The sequence below is a fragment of the Orcinus orca genome, chromosome 9 (assembly GCF_937001465.1).
Source record: "Orcinus orca chromosome 9, mOrcOrc1.1, whole genome shotgun sequence".
NCBI lineage: Eukaryota > Metazoa > Chordata > Mammalia > Artiodactyla > Delphinidae > Orcinus > Orcinus orca.
In genome coordinates this window covers 41,581,756-41,599,635 of record NC_064567.1, presented here as the reverse complement: position 1 = coordinate 41,599,635, position 17,880 = coordinate 41,581,756, and the positions used below count along the sequence as shown (strand labels likewise).

The 17,880-nt window shown below is 38.9% G+C and overlaps 2 long non-coding RNA genes across 5 annotated transcripts in view; both read left to right on the top strand.

The window, feature by feature from the left end:
• The window catches only part of LOC117201347 (uncharacterized), a 95,458-nt gene that overhangs the window by 17,344 nt on the left and 60,234 nt on the right, over positions 1 to 17,880 (top strand). The window lies entirely within an intron of this gene.
• LOC125965498 (uncharacterized) overlaps positions 6,839 to 17,880 on the top strand; it is a 28,283-nt gene continuing 17,241 nt past the window's right edge. The window contains exons 1-2 of the long non-coding RNA XR_007479442.1: positions 6,839 to 8,494; positions 13,894 to 14,082. This is a non-coding gene — a long non-coding RNA (uncharacterized LOC125965498). The remainder of the gene's footprint in view (positions 8,495 to 13,893; positions 14,083 to 17,880) is intronic.

The following is a 17,880-nucleotide window of genomic DNA, read 5'->3' as shown; positions in this document are numbered from 1 at the left end:
AGATTCATCCCAGGGATGCAAGGATTCTTCAATATATGCAAATCAATCAATGTGATACACCATATTAACAAAGTGAAGAAGAAAAACCATATGATCATCTCAATAGATGCAGAAAAAGCTTTTGACAAAATTCAACAACCATTTATGATAAAAACTCTCCATAAAGTGGGCATAGAGGGAACCTACCTCAAAGGCCATATATGACCAACCCACAGCCAACATCATTCTCAATGGTGAAAACGGAAACCCTTTTCTCTAAGCTCAGGAAGAAGACAAGGATGTCCACTCTCACCACTATTATTCAACATAGTTTTGGAAGTCCTAGCCATGGCAATAAGTTAAGAAAAAGAAATAAAAGGAATACAAATTGGAAAAGAAAAAGTTAAACTGTCAGTCTTTGCAGATGACATGATACTATACATAGAGAATCCTAAGGATGCCACCAGAAAACTACTAGAGCTGATCAATGAATTTGGTAAAGTTGCAGGATACAAAATTAATGCACAGAAATCTCTTGCATTCCTATACACTAATGATAAAAAATCTGAAAGAGAAATTAAGGAAACACTCCCATTTACTATTGCAACAAAAACAAGAAAATATCTGGGAATAAACCTACCTAGGAAGACAAAAGACCTGTATTCAGGAAACTATAAGACACTGATGAAAGAAATTGAAGATGATGCAAACAGATGGAGAGATATACCATGTTCTTGGATTGGAAGAATCAATATTGTGAAAATGACTATACTACCCAAAGCAATCTACAGATTCAATGCAATCCCTATCAAATTACCAATGGCATTTTTTAAAGAACTAGAATAAAATATCTTAAAATTTGTATGGAGAAACAAAAGACCCCGAATAGCCAAAGCAGTCTTGAAGGGAAAAAACAGCTGGAGGAATCAGGCTCCCTGACCTCAGAGTATACTACAAAGCTACCATAATCAAGGCAGTATGGTACTGGCACAAAAACAGAAATTTAGATCAATGGAACAGGATAGAAAGCCCAGAGATAAACCCATGCACCTATGGTCAACTAATCTTTGACAAAGGAGGCAAGGATATACAATGGAGAAAAGACAGTCTCTTCAATAAGTGGTGCTGGGAAAACTGGACAGCTATATGTAAAAGAACGAAATTAGAACACTTCCTAATACCATACACAAAAATATACTCAAAATGGATTTGAGAACTAAATGTAAGACCAGACACTATAAAACTCTTAGGGAAAAACATAGGAAGAACACCCTTTGACATAAATCACAGCAAGATCTTTTTTGATCCACCTCCTAGAGTAGTGGAAATAAAAACAAAAATAAACAAATGGGACCTAATGAAACTTCAAAGCTTTTGCAAAGCAAAGGAAACTACAAACAAGACGAAAGGACAACCCTTATAATAGGAGAAAATATTTGCAAAGTAATCAACGGACAAAGGATTAATCTCCAAAATATATAAACAGCTCATGCAGCTCAATATTAAAAAAACAAAGAACCCAATCCAAAAATGGGCAGAAGACCTAAATAGGCATTTCTCCAAAGAAGACATACAGATGGCCAAGAAGCACATGAAAAGCTGCTCAACATCACTAATTATTAGAGAAATGCAACTCAAAACTACAGTGAGGTATCACCTACCACCAGTTAGAATGGGCATCATCAGAAAATCTACAAACAACAAATGCTGGAGAGGGTGTGGAGAAAAGGGAACCCTCTTGCACTGTTGGTGGGAATGTAAATTGATACAGCCACTATGGAGAATAGTATGGAGGTTCCTTAAAAAACTAAAACTAGAACTACCATATGAGCCAGCAATCCCACTACTGGGCATATACCCAGAGAAAACCATAATTCAAAAAGACACATGCACCCCAATGTTCATTGCAGCACTATTTACAATAGCCAGATCATGGAAGCAACCTAAATGCTCATCGACAGACAAATGGATAAAGAAGTTGTGCTACATATATACAATGGAATATTACTCAGCCATAAAAAGGAACGAAATTGGGTCATTTGTAGAGACATGGATGGATCTGGAGACTGTGATACAGAGTGATGTAAATCAGAAAGAGAAAAATATCATATATTAACACATATGTATGGAACCTAGAAAAATGGTACAGATGAACCGGTATGTAGGACAGAAATAGAGACACAGATGTAGAGAAAAACGTACGGACACCAAGGGGGGAAAGTGGCAGGTGGGGGGGGAGGGTGGTGCTGTGATGAATTGGGAGATTGGGATTGACATGTATACACTAATATGTATAAAATGGATAACTAATAAGAACCTGCTGTATAAAAAAATAAAATCAAAATAAAAAAAATAGTGGAATTGGAATTTTGGTGAGGGTTTTATTTCTTTTTGCTTACTTATATTTTCTAATTTTTCTAAATGAACTTTACTATTTTGATACGAAAAAAATTATTTTTAAAATCTCATCCTTGAGTCAGCAGAAATCCCTGTTGGCATTATCTCAGTTTTGATCTTTTTATTTTTTTAATAAAATATACATTTTACAAGGATGATCAGTTCTCTTCACAAGCCCTTATATTTTGAAATATTAATGTATTTTGTTTATTGACAATTGGGGTGGAAGTAGACATTTTCAAGTGTTAAGGTAACTCCATATTTTAAGTTTTAATCTCTTTAAAGACTATTTTCTGAAATGAAAATGATACTGAAAAAAAGAAACCTACTTGATGGTTTTAAAAACTATAGTTTAAAAAAAACTAATTTTGGCAGGATTGGATGATATTTTTCTTTTACTCTATTTTTTAAAATTGCTTGTTCACAGATTCTTCAATCTTTTAGACAAAGACTTAATTTAGGAGTGATATTCAAGTTATGAACTTCATCTTTACTATTACATTATTAAATTTTCTTAGAGATACTTAGTGTCATGTTTTCAAGAGGAAATACACTCATCTGTAAAATAGGAAACGGACAAAATGCTCCGTGAAATGCACTATTGCTGCGGTTAACTACGTTAGCCACTGGGTGGCTCCACCTTTTCACTGCATTCACTATCTGGTGATGGAAGTTTCCAATGAAAACAGGAGATGAAGGAGGCTTTATTTACAGAATGCTTAATTGGGAACTGATGCAGCATTTACATTCTAGACATTTATTTAGAAACAGTTCTGCTCATGTATGGAATATTTTCTTGTGTTCTTTGGTAACTGGGCATCTGACTTGCCAGGGAGGGGAAGGCAAAGCTGTATTTTTTTCCTTTATATCACATCATTTCCTATTCTAATTTTTTAATCAGAACCAAAAATTCTTCATTTATGACATCTTGTCTATTTTGATAGCTATTATTTTCAGAGTCCTATAATAAAATGACTCGAGGAAAAACAAGAAATTACCACTAGTCAGGAATATCGTATGTTCGCCTTTTGGAAATGTAGAAAGCTACATTGCTGGTAGCTTCTATCTCTAAGAGATGTCATTGTATTCTGGTAAGGGCTGGTGAATAGAAGAAAGAGATAAAAATAACCCACAAAGATATAGAATTGGATTCTGGATAAGGGATCTCTAAAGCTAACTCTCCCTGGGGTCACAGAGCTACACCTTGGGACTGATCACAATTTAGAAACTTGACCTCAATTTATATTTCTAGATGCCATTACCTTTGCATTTTGTGCATTTATGATAAACTTTTTCTCCATCCTGACTTCTTTTATTCTAATTTTTCTACCCTATACCTATTACTTCTGTGTTTTGTGTTCCTTTTGCAATCTATCCCTATTTTTATCTTTTTTTTTTCCTGTCCCTTTTCATTTGCTAGGTTAAACGTATAATTTCTGAATGACAGTCATTGTTTTAAAAATTCTACTTTAGCCCTGAATCATTCCATCAGAGGAAAGAAATTCCAGAAATCCAACAAATGGTTGAGAGATTGAGGTGCCCCTAAATGTGAATACAATTAAATACTTGAGCTAGTAATCACTGTTTTTTAATAAATTAGCTGTATAACTAATTTCCTTATGTCCTTGGGGGAAACTAATGAATGGTGGAATCAGATGAAAAACATTTGAATTCAAACAACAGTGAATTAGAGAGAGAACATGTTTTTGATTCTAAACTATAAATAGAGTAACTAAAAACAGAACTTGGTGTAGATTACAGAACTCCAAGTGGGAAAGTAGAATTTAAGTATCAAATTCACCTTATCAGGAAAAAATACAGTCATGAGTTAGAGAATACATCATTTAGAATATATTCAAATAGGGAACTTCCCTGGTGGTACAGTGGCTGAGACTCTACGCTCCCAATGCAGGAGGCCCGGGTTTGATCCCTGGTCAGGGAACTAGATCCCACATGCCGCAAGCAACTAAAGATCCCATGTGCTGCAACTAAAAATTCCACAAGCTGCAGTGAAGATCCCACATGCTGCAACTAAGACTTGGCACAGCCAAATAAATAAATAAATATTTTTTTAATAATAAAATATGTTCAAATAGATGAGTAAGAAGTAAGGTAGGGTCTTGGATCCTAAGTTAGAGAATTAAAATCATGGAATTCAGAGTTCTCTGCAGAAGGGGAGAGGAGTAAAGAATCTGACTGCTGATCGGGGAGAGAGGATGAATCTCAGCTATCCTCCTACTGGAAGACAAATCCACACAAAACCCTACAAGCCCAGTCACGGGTCAAAGCCCTTTTGTGGCTATCACATACATCAATTGCACTATCTCTCCTGTCGAAAAAAGAGTATTTACAGAGTGTGGGAGCCAAATGGCAGCAGCCACTTCCACCCCAGAGGCTTCATTATCTCCCAAGGCTTCTGGGATTAGACTTAGGTTTTGTTGAATCAGGCTCTGCAGTGGCTGAGCTCCATGGAACACCAGTTTATATTTGAGTTACATAACTCTTGAATGGGGCTAAATCTTAATATTCTTCATCTATAACTAGACTTGTATAAAGATTTAGATTAAAAACTTATTTAAATATTCCTAAATGTCTAATGTATTGGTACAGATATGTTATCCCCTCTTTCTGAAATTTGAGTCCATCATTTTTTCCTTTTTATTTTAAGAATGAGGTGTTTCCAAAATGCAGAAAACTATAAAGAATCATATAATGAACTTCCAGGTACCCAGTATCCAGCCAAGTTAATTTTTTTTTCTTTAACATTTTTTTTAAGACGTTTTATATATTTATTTATTTTTGGCTGCATTGGGTCTTCATTGCTGCGCACGGACTTTCTCTAGTTCCCTTGAGCAGGGGCCACTCTTCATTGCGGTGCATGGGCTTCTCATTGTTGTGGCTTCTCTTGTTGTGGAGCACGGGCTGTAGGCGTGCAGGCTTCAGTAGTTGTGGCACGTGGGCTCAGTTGTTGTGGTGCACGGACTTAGTTGCTCTGTGGCATGTGGGATCTTCCTGGACCAGGGCTCGAACCTGTGTCCCCTGCATTGGCAGGCGGATTCTCAACCACTGTGCTACCAGCGAAGCCCAGCCATGTCAAATTTTAACATTTTCCTTATTTGCCTGATCTCTTTACCTAGAATTTTTTAAAAAAACATTTAAAACATTTCAGGTACAAATGAAATCCCTTGTAACATCTCTCCCGACCCCACTCCCTATCATCCTGCCCTAAAAGTAACCACTACCATGAATTTGGTGTTTATCATCCCATGTATGTTCTTATATTTTGCAATGTAAGTATGTATTCCTAAACAAAAACAAACAAAAAATATATAGATAAATGAATGTTTTAACCTTTTATAAAAATAGCACCACACTGTGTGTGCCTTCTACAATTTGCTTTTTTTACTTAATCTCATATTTTTAAGATTTATCCATTTTGGTACATTCACCATCAATCTTTACTTGTTTTAATTTAGACCCATAGCTCAGTTTTCTCTGCTTTTGCTTAAATTGTTGGACAATTTGTCCATATAGAAATTTACCATCTAGTGGAAAGAGTGAAGAATATTTTGAAACAGACAAATCTTTTGAAACATAGCTATGATTTTAATCCCATCTGTTTACCGTGAAGAAACTGACTAAGAAAAAAATGTGTATTTTCACACTTTCTCATGTAGTTTTTAAAGATGACCTGAGCTATTCAAGTAATTTCCCAACAGTTCTTCTATTTGCTATGAAGACCAATAAACATATCACTGAGCTGTTTGACTTGGATAAGGTGGAGAGATCTCATCCTAGGAGTTAGTGAGTGGTCCTACAGTCTAGTCCTGACTCTGGTATTTTTGGCAATTTATTTAACTTCTCTGGACTCTAGTTTTCCTCATATATAAAATGAATCAGTTGGACCAGTGCATCTTGGTGCTAATTTTCAATGATCTATGGAATATTTAAATAAAAATTATAAAGGCTTAAAATTTAAGTCATATGCTTCACTAGAGTTTCATTTTCTGTATGAAATAAATTTTTATTACAATACTTTGATAAGGAAAGTACATAATGTATGAATACCCATTCTTTAAGGACATGGACTATATTTAACTATTTAAATTCATATATATGTATATAGTTATAATTTTGCCTTCATAACACATTTTGTTCACATCTATAATCTATTTATTTCTGAGTCCTTGGTGATAGCCCCTACCCCAATTATGACATTGCTCTTATGGGGAAATAGGATCCACTTCCATGATCCATTTCATCATGTGGATTCAGGAGCACATTGTAGGGACTCTCTACATAGGCAAATTATAAGGACTATGGATGTGAGCATATGGTGTTAGAATCACCCTCAGATTATTTGGCAGTTTCGTTTAGTATTCCTGGGCCCTTCGAATACAAGGATAGGGCTCTTTTATTAAAGCTGCAATCTGCAGAATCCTCCCTCGATTTTTTTTTTTTTTTTCGGTACGCGGGCCTCTCACTGTTGTGGCCTCAGCGGCCATGGCTCATGGGCCTAGTCGCTCCGCGGCATGTGGGATCTTCCCAGACCGGGGTACGAACCCGTGTCCCCTGCATCGGCAGGCGGACTCTCAACCATTGCGCCACCAGGGAAGCAACCTCCCTCGATTTTTTATCAGAAAAATAAAAACATTTATTTTAGAGGATTTCTAAATTCCTAATTGCAGATATAAATATCGGTTTGGAAAATGGCTGAGTGTAATCAAAAATATCATCTTCCTTATAACATTGGAAGTTTTGTAGTAACCAGAGATGCTGCCCCTCTACTTCCCTCCTCCTCCTCCTCCTACTAACTCCTGTCCACAATTCAAAGGAGGCAATAGAAAATCCTTTTAAACCGCCATTTAGCTAGAAGTAAACTTAAAAGTGTGATCAGGAATAGAAACAATATAAGTGCTTAAAAGCTGTGAAAGTAAATTTTGATGATTGCCCAAGTATCTAGTAGCTTTTGTGTCAATATTCTGCTTAAAAAATATAAATTTAGGGCTTCTCTGGTGGCGCAGTGGTTGAGAGTCCGCCTGCCGATGCAGGGCACACGGGTTCGTGCCCCGGTCCGGGAAGATCCCACATGCCGCAGAGCGGCTGGGCCCGTGAGCCGTGGCCGCTGAGCCTGCGCGTCCGGGGCCTGTTGCTCCGCAACGGGAGAGGCCACAACATTGAGAGGCCCGCGTACCGCAAAAAAAAAAAAAAAATATATATATATATATATATATATATATAAAAATTTACATGAATAATGAATTATTATTATGATTTGCCTTTGAACAGCCTGTTTTCCCCTAATTTATTGCTATGGGGAATTGCACTATTTTGCCTTATTTCAGAAAAAAAAACATCTGCTTTTGTGGAAAACCATCCTCATCCTGTAACCTTTTAGTCCTTTTTTTCTCAAGATTTTTGAACTTGTAAGCACCAATTATAACATCTCTTGGGGATATGATAAAATTATGTTTAAAACTCACATTAAAGCTATAGACTTCCATTAGTGCTCTGTATAACAGCCTTATCCCCACAGACTTTGCAAATTATATTTAAGGAATTAGGGAACTTCCTTTCTTAATTTTATTCTCATTAATTCTTCTAGGAAATTTATTCATTAAATAGGATGGGTTGTTAAACTATGTCCATTAATTGTGTAAGGCTTGTTACTAGTCAAATGTCAGGGCTCTGAGTAGGTAGGATTTCATGATCACGTATAGCTTTCTTAATACTCACGATCTTGTTCTCACATTCCCCACCACCAAAGTCTTTCATTTCACTATTTGTTCTTACTTGCTCCTACCAGTAACTCCACTTAGATCCTCTCATCCCACCTCCTTTCCCATAACTCTTTCCTCACAGTAAGTTTCATTTTTCCCACTTACATTTAGTCACATCTGCTCTGATCTGTAGATGTATTTTGACTTAAACCCTAGGCAGATGAACAGAGGCAACACTGTCAACCTGTCCAAGAACACAGCAGTTGTGGAGGGTAGATAAGCAGGTGGTAACAAGAGCATCCAAGTGAATCTGGGCCAAGCCTGGGGACCTACTGAGCTGGCACAGCTCAGAGGCAGTAACGAGAAGGCAACGTGAAGCAGGAGACATCACCTTTACTGTAAGTTCCTAGAGCAGGAACGAGGAGGGTGCCCCTCCTTGGGCATCAAGGGGGAAAGAATTCTCAAAGAAAAAGTAGAAAGCCAAGATTGAAATCCCAGGAAGATCGAGTTCCAGCGGTGTGTCCAAAGAGGAAGGACCAAAGTCAGCGCGGCAGGGTCAGGAGTCTATCTTGTGCTCCGGCTTTATCGGTGTGTGGGTGTGTGCCAGTGCCATCAGCTAAGCCGATAGCTGCCAGGAGAGGCAGAAAGCAAGGGTGCTGGGGAAAATACAATGGCAGAAGAAGACACCACCGGAGTTGTTGAGGCGTGGGTTAGGAAGTAGACAACAAAACTGGCAGAGACGGCTGGGCCTGAGCAGGCACCAGGACTGACAGAGAGGCTGGCACAGGTGAATGGCAGCTGCTGGGCATGACAGACCACATTGGCCAGTACCATAGCTGAGGCCATGTGGGCTTTGACTCAGGGAGGATGGGGCACTTATGAGAAAGTAGAAGAGACGCAGTAGATAAGCCAAAGTAGTGAGTGGTCAGGATGAACAGAGACAGGGCAGGCCAGATGGCTCTTACTGTGTGTCCAACTTTCCAGCTGCGATCAAATAACCAAATTAAAATAAGTCCATTTAAGCCAAGGTCAATTTTAATTCTATGCTTTACTGGTAATACAGGATCATTAACTGTATCAATAATGGGTTGATACAGTTAATGGTATAGCCCATGCTAAACCCATTTTGAAATGGGGGCAATCGTATCCTCTATTATTGGTCTGGATATGTTCAACAAAAAAGGAAAGGATGAAGGCAAAACCATGCAACTATTTTTTAAAAACTGATACACATTAATAAGGTCTAGGGAATCTTGAGGAGATCTAACTGACAATGTTGAGATTTATGCAACTTTATGTTGCGAATTCATTTTCTAGGAATAATTTATTTCAACCGGTCATTTTAATCTTCCATAAATTTAATTTAATGAAAACTACCATTTAAATATCAATACTTTTGATTGAATTATATTGAAATATCAATATAATCTTTTTCTTTATACAAAACATAAAAAAATTATGTATGTGTACATGTATGTGTCAAGACTGAAAATTAAACATGGGTTCAAGTCTTTGGCTAAGAACAAATAATTGGCAAATTCACAAGTTAGAATTTATAATTCCATTGTGAAGTTGACTAACTTGTTAGTGTAAATAAGATTGTCAGCATATAAGAAAGGTAATCCTGTCTCAGTTGTAGCTATAGAGTGCAAATCTTGTGTCAGTTCACATTTTTGTCAACAGATACTAATGACTTTACTGAAAGCACAAGATAATTAGAATGAAAATGGAAGTGTAAATATAACCCTAGTTGAGTAATATGCTCATTGTACTTCCTTATTATGATACTAGCAAATATTCAGTCTTTAAGTTGATCTGTGATATATTCAACTGTGTCATGGGAGCATAATTTTTTAAATGGTGTGTCCACAGTTTCTGTCAATCCATCCTAGCAACAGAGCCAAGTGTTAGAGTTATTGCTGCCTGAGTTACAACAGCTGCCCTGGGGAATCTTGTCCAAATAGCAAGTTAACTGCTATTCACAGTAATATCTGGTCTTTCCCACCCCCAAACATACACAAAAGATTTTTGTCATTCTTGGCATTGGGCAATAGCAGTAGCAAGACATGCCTGTAGAACTCTAAAGGCACAATGTCCTTCCACCTGTTTTATGCTGTAAGACAGACTTCCAAGTGCGAGGCGGTGTGGAGGGCTGTTTCCTTGAATGGCAGCTGAATGTGCCAGCAGGATCTTTGGCAGCAATGCCTGGGCACTGAAGCTGGGCATTCAGGAGAACTAAATGGAGAAAAGAAACTTGAACACACTGCTTCCTGGAACACTGAGAACCTGAATGGGAAATTAAGAAGTACCAGATTCTCTCTATTCTTACACCAGCCAAGGTCAGATTTCCAAGCTCCTATTTATTCTAATCTTTCCCCAAAAAAGTGCTGTTGCAGTTTATGAAAGTAATGAAAATGCTCTTTTTTCCTTTTAGAAAATAGTGTTACTTACTGTTGTATTATGCTCTTGGCTTGAGAATTTTTTCCCCATCCTGAAGTAACAGCTTCATACCACAGATCAAGCAAAACCCTGGTGGAAAGGTTCATGGAAGACATGTGACTTTTTCTACAACTCAAAGGGACAGTGAGGGCTAGGTGAGGGCTCTGGATAGACCAGCTTGCCTGTTGACCATCCAGCGATGTCTTTTTAACAGAAGACTGGGACTAAAGTCTGGCCTCTACCTGCTTGGCAGACAAAAATCTCATCACTCAGCAGGACACCTAGACTTAGGCAGGAATAACTGCCACAGTAGAGCATTTATTACCAGTAAGGAGGGTAAATCGATAGCAAAAGACCTAGGAGAAGTCACAGGCCTTTGTTAAATGGGTGATATTTTCTTGGTGCCCTCTGGAACCTAGTTTCAAACCTAGAATCCTGCCAGTTTAGGAAAATAATAACCACCGTCTAAGGGGGCAGGGGAGAATTTCTTTAGCTATTTTCAGTTTGTCAGGAAGCTTAAAGTAATTGTTTACTCAAAATCAAGCCTCAAGGATGACTTTTAGTTAGGAAAAAAAAACAAAACTTGACTCCTTGGTTTCCTCTTGGGAAGATAAATTCATTATTTAACAAATGTGTTTGCTTATAAACAAATTCTTTCAAAACAGAGATTTTTGTGGGGGAAATCATATTAAAAGGGGTTTTCTGAGAGGAAGAGATTAGGAATCACTGTCCCCGTGAAAATTGTTTAAGGGATGTAATTTTTCAAATTGTTTTCATTAAAAAATTGCAAACAGTAGCTAACTTCCCATTATACCCTGCATCTAATTCAATCAAAGTACTAAAGATTTTAGAGGATTGTTAGAGGACTGGCTGTGGGAAATTCCAGAGCAGCTGCCACCTGCAGAGACTTCCTTTACTGAGTGTCTCAGAGCCCAGACACTGCCTTATTTGCCAGAGCTGCAAGGAAATGGTAGAAATTCAGTAAAAGTAGTTCTTGCTTAAGCCAGGGTGACTTCTCATACAGTTGTGGATCCTTCAAAGACATTTCACCAAAACAGAGTCAGAGCATGCACATAGACTTCCACAGATTCAAGAAATGTAAGCACCGACGTGTATTATTAGGCTTGCTATCATTTCATCAGCAAGAACAAAATCACTTGTTTTCAGCTGGCACAAAAGCACATTTACTTATTAGATCATCAGGCATTGCTCGTGTACCTTTCATATGCCAGGCTCTATGCTAAGTGCTAGAGGTATAAAGATGAAAAAGATTCGTGGTGCCACAGTCAGGATTGGCCAAAATTGACCTAGGTTGGTTATTCTGGGTTGTCTGAACAACAAGCCAGCTGGGACCTGGGCTCTTCACGTCTTCCCTGCAGGAGGGGTTGCCCCCAAACCTCTCGAGGGACCAGTTTCTCCCCTCCATAGAACTCAAGGTCCTCAGGTGCTGGACAGTCGGCTTTGCTAGGTGACTCCAGTTAAGAGCTGGTATCTAACCCCAGATTGGATGATACACAAGAAGTCGGATTATCTCCCAGCTGACTAAGACATTCTCACTCTTGCTCTATAAGGAGAACAGCAAGGGGGCAAGTTCTCTTCCCTGAAATGTCCACCCATGGTGTGTCCAGCAGAGAACCTTGGCCCATCTTTTCTCTTTTCTTGTTCATTCTTGCTTTGTAAATTTTTCCATTAAAGCCTATGAGATTTCATGGAATTCATCACAAATCCTGTTGCATGACATGTGATGAGCACGAAAGGATCCACCTTCCAACTGCATATGAATCTACAATTACAATTTAGGGATTTGAAGACCAGACCAGGGACAAGGAAAGCTTCTTGCCCTGGTGCCAGGAGAGGGAGAGTCCAGGAGGGAGCAAGAGTAAGAGTGTGTATTGGAAGGTGTGAACATATCTGGTTAGGGTGGAGGGGTACAAAATACGGTGCAGAGGAGGGGCTTATACTGCCTCCCCCACTGTAATATCAACCTAAGGAGGCAGGAACTCTGACATCTTCTCCCGTGCCTATCTGTATCCCTAATGCTTAACACTTTGTACATGTAAATTAAAATTTTCTGTCTCTACTCCCAAATTATAAAAACCTAGAAGGGTATATTCTTGCTGAACCATAGCCTCAAGAAGAAAGGAAGGAAGCTGAAGATATCGCTCTCATTCTTTCTGTCTGTCATACTCGCCACCTGTGTGGTCCTCTATCAGGACCTAAGCCCTATGGAGACAGTAGCTCACAGAACTCCAGTCCCAGGGCCGCAAATGGTGGGCAAGCTCAGGAAAGGCCTTCTTCATCCTTAAGCTTGGATGAGTGTGGAGGGGCTGGGGTTGGAGGGTACAACTATTATTCACTGGTCTAAATCTTACTGCTAAAATTAGACCTGAGTGCTACATCTCCAAGCCTGGAGAGCCTGGTGATCACAGGCCAAAGGTTGTTCTTTCCAGGGTCTGGGCAGTGGAAGCTGAGAGAACTGATTAATGAGCTCATCTAAATTTCAGAAGGTTGGAAGAGAATGTTGTTCCTCTCCACCTCCCCAGCCCACCCCCGAACTTTACAAAGGACCTTAACAAACAGCCCCCTCAAAGCTACAGAACCAATTTTTTTTTCATAACCAATTTTTTTACAGTCCTCTTCACTCCTCTCCTTCTCTTTGCTCCTTTTCCTCCTTTCTCTTGTTTTTCCATTTCTTCTCTCCCTTTCCCTTCCTCTCTATTTCTTTTTGTCCCTCCCTCTTTTTCTCCTGCTTTCCCAACTCTTCTTCCTCCTCCCTTGTAAAGAATGATACTTTGGAACTGAAAGTATATTTTAATGTTTATTGATAGCAGCTGTTTCTTTTTCATAGTATTTTCTGATCCTTCATAGAAAATGATTCTTCTGTCCTAAGTTGACTTTCATAATAATTACCTGAAGACTAAAGGATCATATATATGTGAATTTAGTACATTAAAAGGAAAAATATATTTAAAGACTAACATTTAAGCATTCTGGCCTCTATTATTTTAAAATGAGAATTTGACTTGATGCCATTCATATTGGAATTCCTAAAATTACAACCATCATCTATGTTTTACAGGCTTCCCTTATCTATCCAGATATTTCCTGTTCCGTTTTCTTTTTCCCCAGAGACCCATAACAATTTACTTATAGTTGGTTTGAGGTTTTATTGGGGAGGGAGAGGGGCAAGAAGTTTTAAACTAACATGAATCTAAACTTTTGAGGAGAGGTGGAGGAAGGCATGAGATATCGGCCCTAACCTAGGCTGGCACGTTTAATTTTGCCTAAGTTCACTTTAGAATGTAAATGTCTTCCCACTTAATTAATTTAAAATTAATTTCTCAAATTTGTTTTTCAGAACTGAGTGTGCCCATGTACAATTATGTATGCCACATTTGTGCACAACATCACCATTCTCAAAACCCAAACCCACAGATCTGAGGCCAGCAACTCTAGTTAACCCTCACACAGGACTTCCCACATGCTAGGCACTGTGGGAAGCTCTTTAAGTGTATCAACTCATTTAATCCTTCAGCAACCTTACAAGGTAAGTGTCTTCGTCTGCTCTGGCTGCCATAACAAAATACTATAGACTGGCTTAAACAGCAGACATTTACTTTTTCACAGTTCTAGAGACTGGAAGTCCAAAGATCAAGGTGCCAGCAGCAAGGTTGGTGTCTGGTGGGAGCTCTCCCCTTAGGTGGCAGACGGCCACCTTCTCACTGTGCTCACATGGCCTTTCCTCTGTGCCTGTGCAGAGAGGGAAAGGGAGCAAGCTTTCTGGTGTCTTTTCTTAAAAGACACTAATCCTGTCCAATCAGGGCCCCATCCTTAGGACTTCATTTAACCTTAATTATGTCCTTAGAGGCCCCATGTCTAAATACAACCACTCTGGGGGTTAGGACTTCAATATGTGAATTTGGGGGTAACACAAACATGCAGTCCATAATAGTAGTTAATGTTCTCCCCATTTTTCAGATTATTAAATTGAGGTTCAGACAGGTTGAGTAATTTGCCTAAGGTCACAAAGGTAGTAAAAGGTAACACTGGGATCTGAACTTCAGCATCATGCTCTTAACCACTGTGCTGTGCTGTCTCTTATCACCTAGCATGAGTCTTAGTATATCACCTAACAACCTGTCAACATCATCAACATCTAACAACCCCAACTCCTAGTAGAACTTTAAACCTGTCCTGTAGTGACCAGAGCTTTGCCATGCCTTTTTTAAAAGTTTCCCTGAAGGGAAACAATCACTCACTATTGTCATTATTTTATTAGAAGTAGATTTCTATATTATCAAATTTAGAGAAATAACATGTAGTTACTACAATCTGGTTCTTTAAAATGCTTATACATCTTAGTGAAACATCTTGAGAAAACTTCCTTTGTCTATACTTATACCCTAATGGTTATAAAAATAACCAGTATTATATTTAAAAGGCGCTATTACTTTTTTTTTTTTAAATTTATTTGTGGCTGCAATGGGTCTTCATTGCTCTGCGCAGGCTTTCTCTAGTTGCAGTGAGCGGGGGCTACTCTTCATTGCGGTGTGCGAGCATCTCATTGCAGTGGCTTTTCTTGTTGTGGAGCATGGGCGCTAGGCTCTTGGGCTCAGTAGTTGTGGCTTGCGGGCTCCAGAGCACAGGCTCAGTAGTTGTGGCACACGGGCTTAGTTGCTCCGTGGCATGTGGGATCTTCCCAGACCAGGGCTCAAACCCATGTCCCCTGCATTGGCAGGCGGATTCTTAACCACTGTGCCACCAGGGAAGTCCCAAAAGGCACTACTACTTTTTAAGAACTCTTTAATCCAGATTAAAGCTTTAATCCAGATTTCTGCACAGGAAACTGGAGCGTTGTAATGTGGTGAGACTACTCTGACAATTCTTACCAGTCAGTGAAGAAACTGTTTTGTACCAACTTACAGAATTTGCTATGTTCAAATCAAATATATATTGAGGGGAATCTGGTTATCTGATTGGCAACAGTCCTAGGATTTTTAATGGAAGTTGGGAAGGAGAAACACAATGCATTGGATAAAAGCAAAGATTCTAATAGAATCCCGACTCTGCTATGTCCTTGAGCAAGTCACTCAGTTTCACTTTCCTCATTTGTAAAATGAAGCTAATAGTAGCTTTTACTTTACATGAGGATTAAGTGAGAGAATCCATAAATGTAAATTAAATAGTGTCTGACTCACTAAAAAGTCAATTTTCCCCACGTAATTGAGATATAATGGACATATAACATTGTATAAGTTTACTGTGTACAACATGATTGGATATATGTATATATTGCAAAATGATTACCACAATGATTACCACAAGTTTAGTTGACACATCCACCACCTCACATGGTTACAATTGTGTGTGTGTGTGTGTGTGTGTGTGTGTGTGTGTGGCAAGAACTTTAAAAATCTACTCTCTTAGCAACTTTCAAGTATACAATAAAGTATTGTTAACTATAATCACCATGCTGTACATTACATCCCCAGAATGTATTCATCTTATAAATGGAAGTTTGTACCCTTTGACCACCTTCTTCCATTTCTCCTCCACCACCAATCTACTCTGTTTCTATGAGTTTGGTCTTTTTTTTTATTCTGCATATAAGTGAGATCATACAGTATTTGTCTTTGTCTGACTTATTTCACTTAGCACAATGACCTCAAAAAATGAACTTGTTTTACATTGTAAACTTCTAAAAAGAATGTCTTATACCTTTTTTTAATTCCCCAAAGCCCCTAGCAGGAGGGGACACAGTGAATGTTAAATGAAAGAATGATAAATGTCTTGAGAGCTCCATGTCCCACGAAGACCGTACTCAGTATTACTAGTTTCACCAGGAAATGATGGAAGCCTCCCACTGAGGTAAAGCAGGGCCTTACATAGGCAAGAGCATTGCTAGACCACAGGCCTTGCTCTTAAACAGCAGCCGCGCACCTCAGCCTCAGGTGAGAATTGAGGAGGAGCTCCTGCTTGGTTTCCATGGTAAACAGGTTCTCACCTGTGTAGTTCTTGGGAATTTTTTGACATAAATGTGCATATATGTTCAGTCTTTTTTGGAAAAGACATTGTGATATGCGGTATTTATTTTCAGAATCTACTTGAAACTAGTTATTTCAGTTATTAGAGTGAATTAAAACTATTAATATATTTTGGCCAGCTGAGCTTAATTTTAGATTGTTAGTATTGATACCCATCAGCACAATTATCACCCCCACAGACACTATAGCATCTATTTGCTTCTATTAATATGGTTGGGAACTTTTGTTTTGTGACTTGGAGAGCAGACCCAAGTGTAGCTGCCGGGACGGCTAAGAACCATGAAGGTTTGAGGGATGGTACAGATTGTCTCCTCCTTAAAACCTTGAACTTGGTTTTGAGCCCTAATGGTTAGATAGATGAAGGCCAGAAATTGGGAAAACTATTCACAAGAAACATTTATGATTCTCAGTCCAAAGCACCATAGAATCAGATCCCGGGCGCCAAAGTGGAGCACAGAGCTGGAGGGAAGAGGCCATTTTCCCTGCTTGCTCATGAAATCTCACTCTGCTCTGAGAGCCCAAAGGCTGGCTGGCTTGGCAGCACTGGGAGAGATTGTGGACTTGGCACCATCAGTGCTGCTTTCATGATGGGCAGTGACAGCACTGATGCTTTCCAAGTGGTCCTGCAGGAAGCAGACCTGGTGGAGCCAGTGCAGAAGAGAAAGGACTAGGTGGACCTTTGTGGTTACAACAGCCGATTAGTGAGCACGAATCACACATCCCGTTGGGGACGCCCAGAAATAGCTGCAGGACACTGAGGTCAAGCTAAGATCCTGTTGTTACCTTTGTAATTTGGACGTCAAAGGAAACATAACCTGATTTTACATAGTTTGGGAGACCTGGACAAGCTGTAACTAAACTGTAATTATAATCAATGGACTACTTTATAAGTGACTTAATTTCACAGAATAATTGGTGGCTTACACTAAAATGAGATTGGTGACTTACAATAAAACAAGGAGATTATAGTCATTTCCAAAATGTTTATGAATTGGAAAGACTGAGGCACAGGCAAAAAATCTGAATTAGGTTAAGCAGAAAGAGAAAAATACGGAGCTTAGAAAGAATGAGACTTGCTTCATGAATAGCTTTTTACCACAAGTTCCAGCATTTCATTTCAAGAAGACCTCAGAAGTAGAAATATGGATGGAAGCTGGACTGAGCACTTGTCTTGGGCATTTGCATGCCACTCTACTTAAGATTGAGAAAGTGTCAGTTGTTCCCATTAAAGGATGAGGGGTTGATGGACATGGGTACCTTTGTTACTGCTGCTGACCCCAGGGCATCCTTAGCTTTTGAGC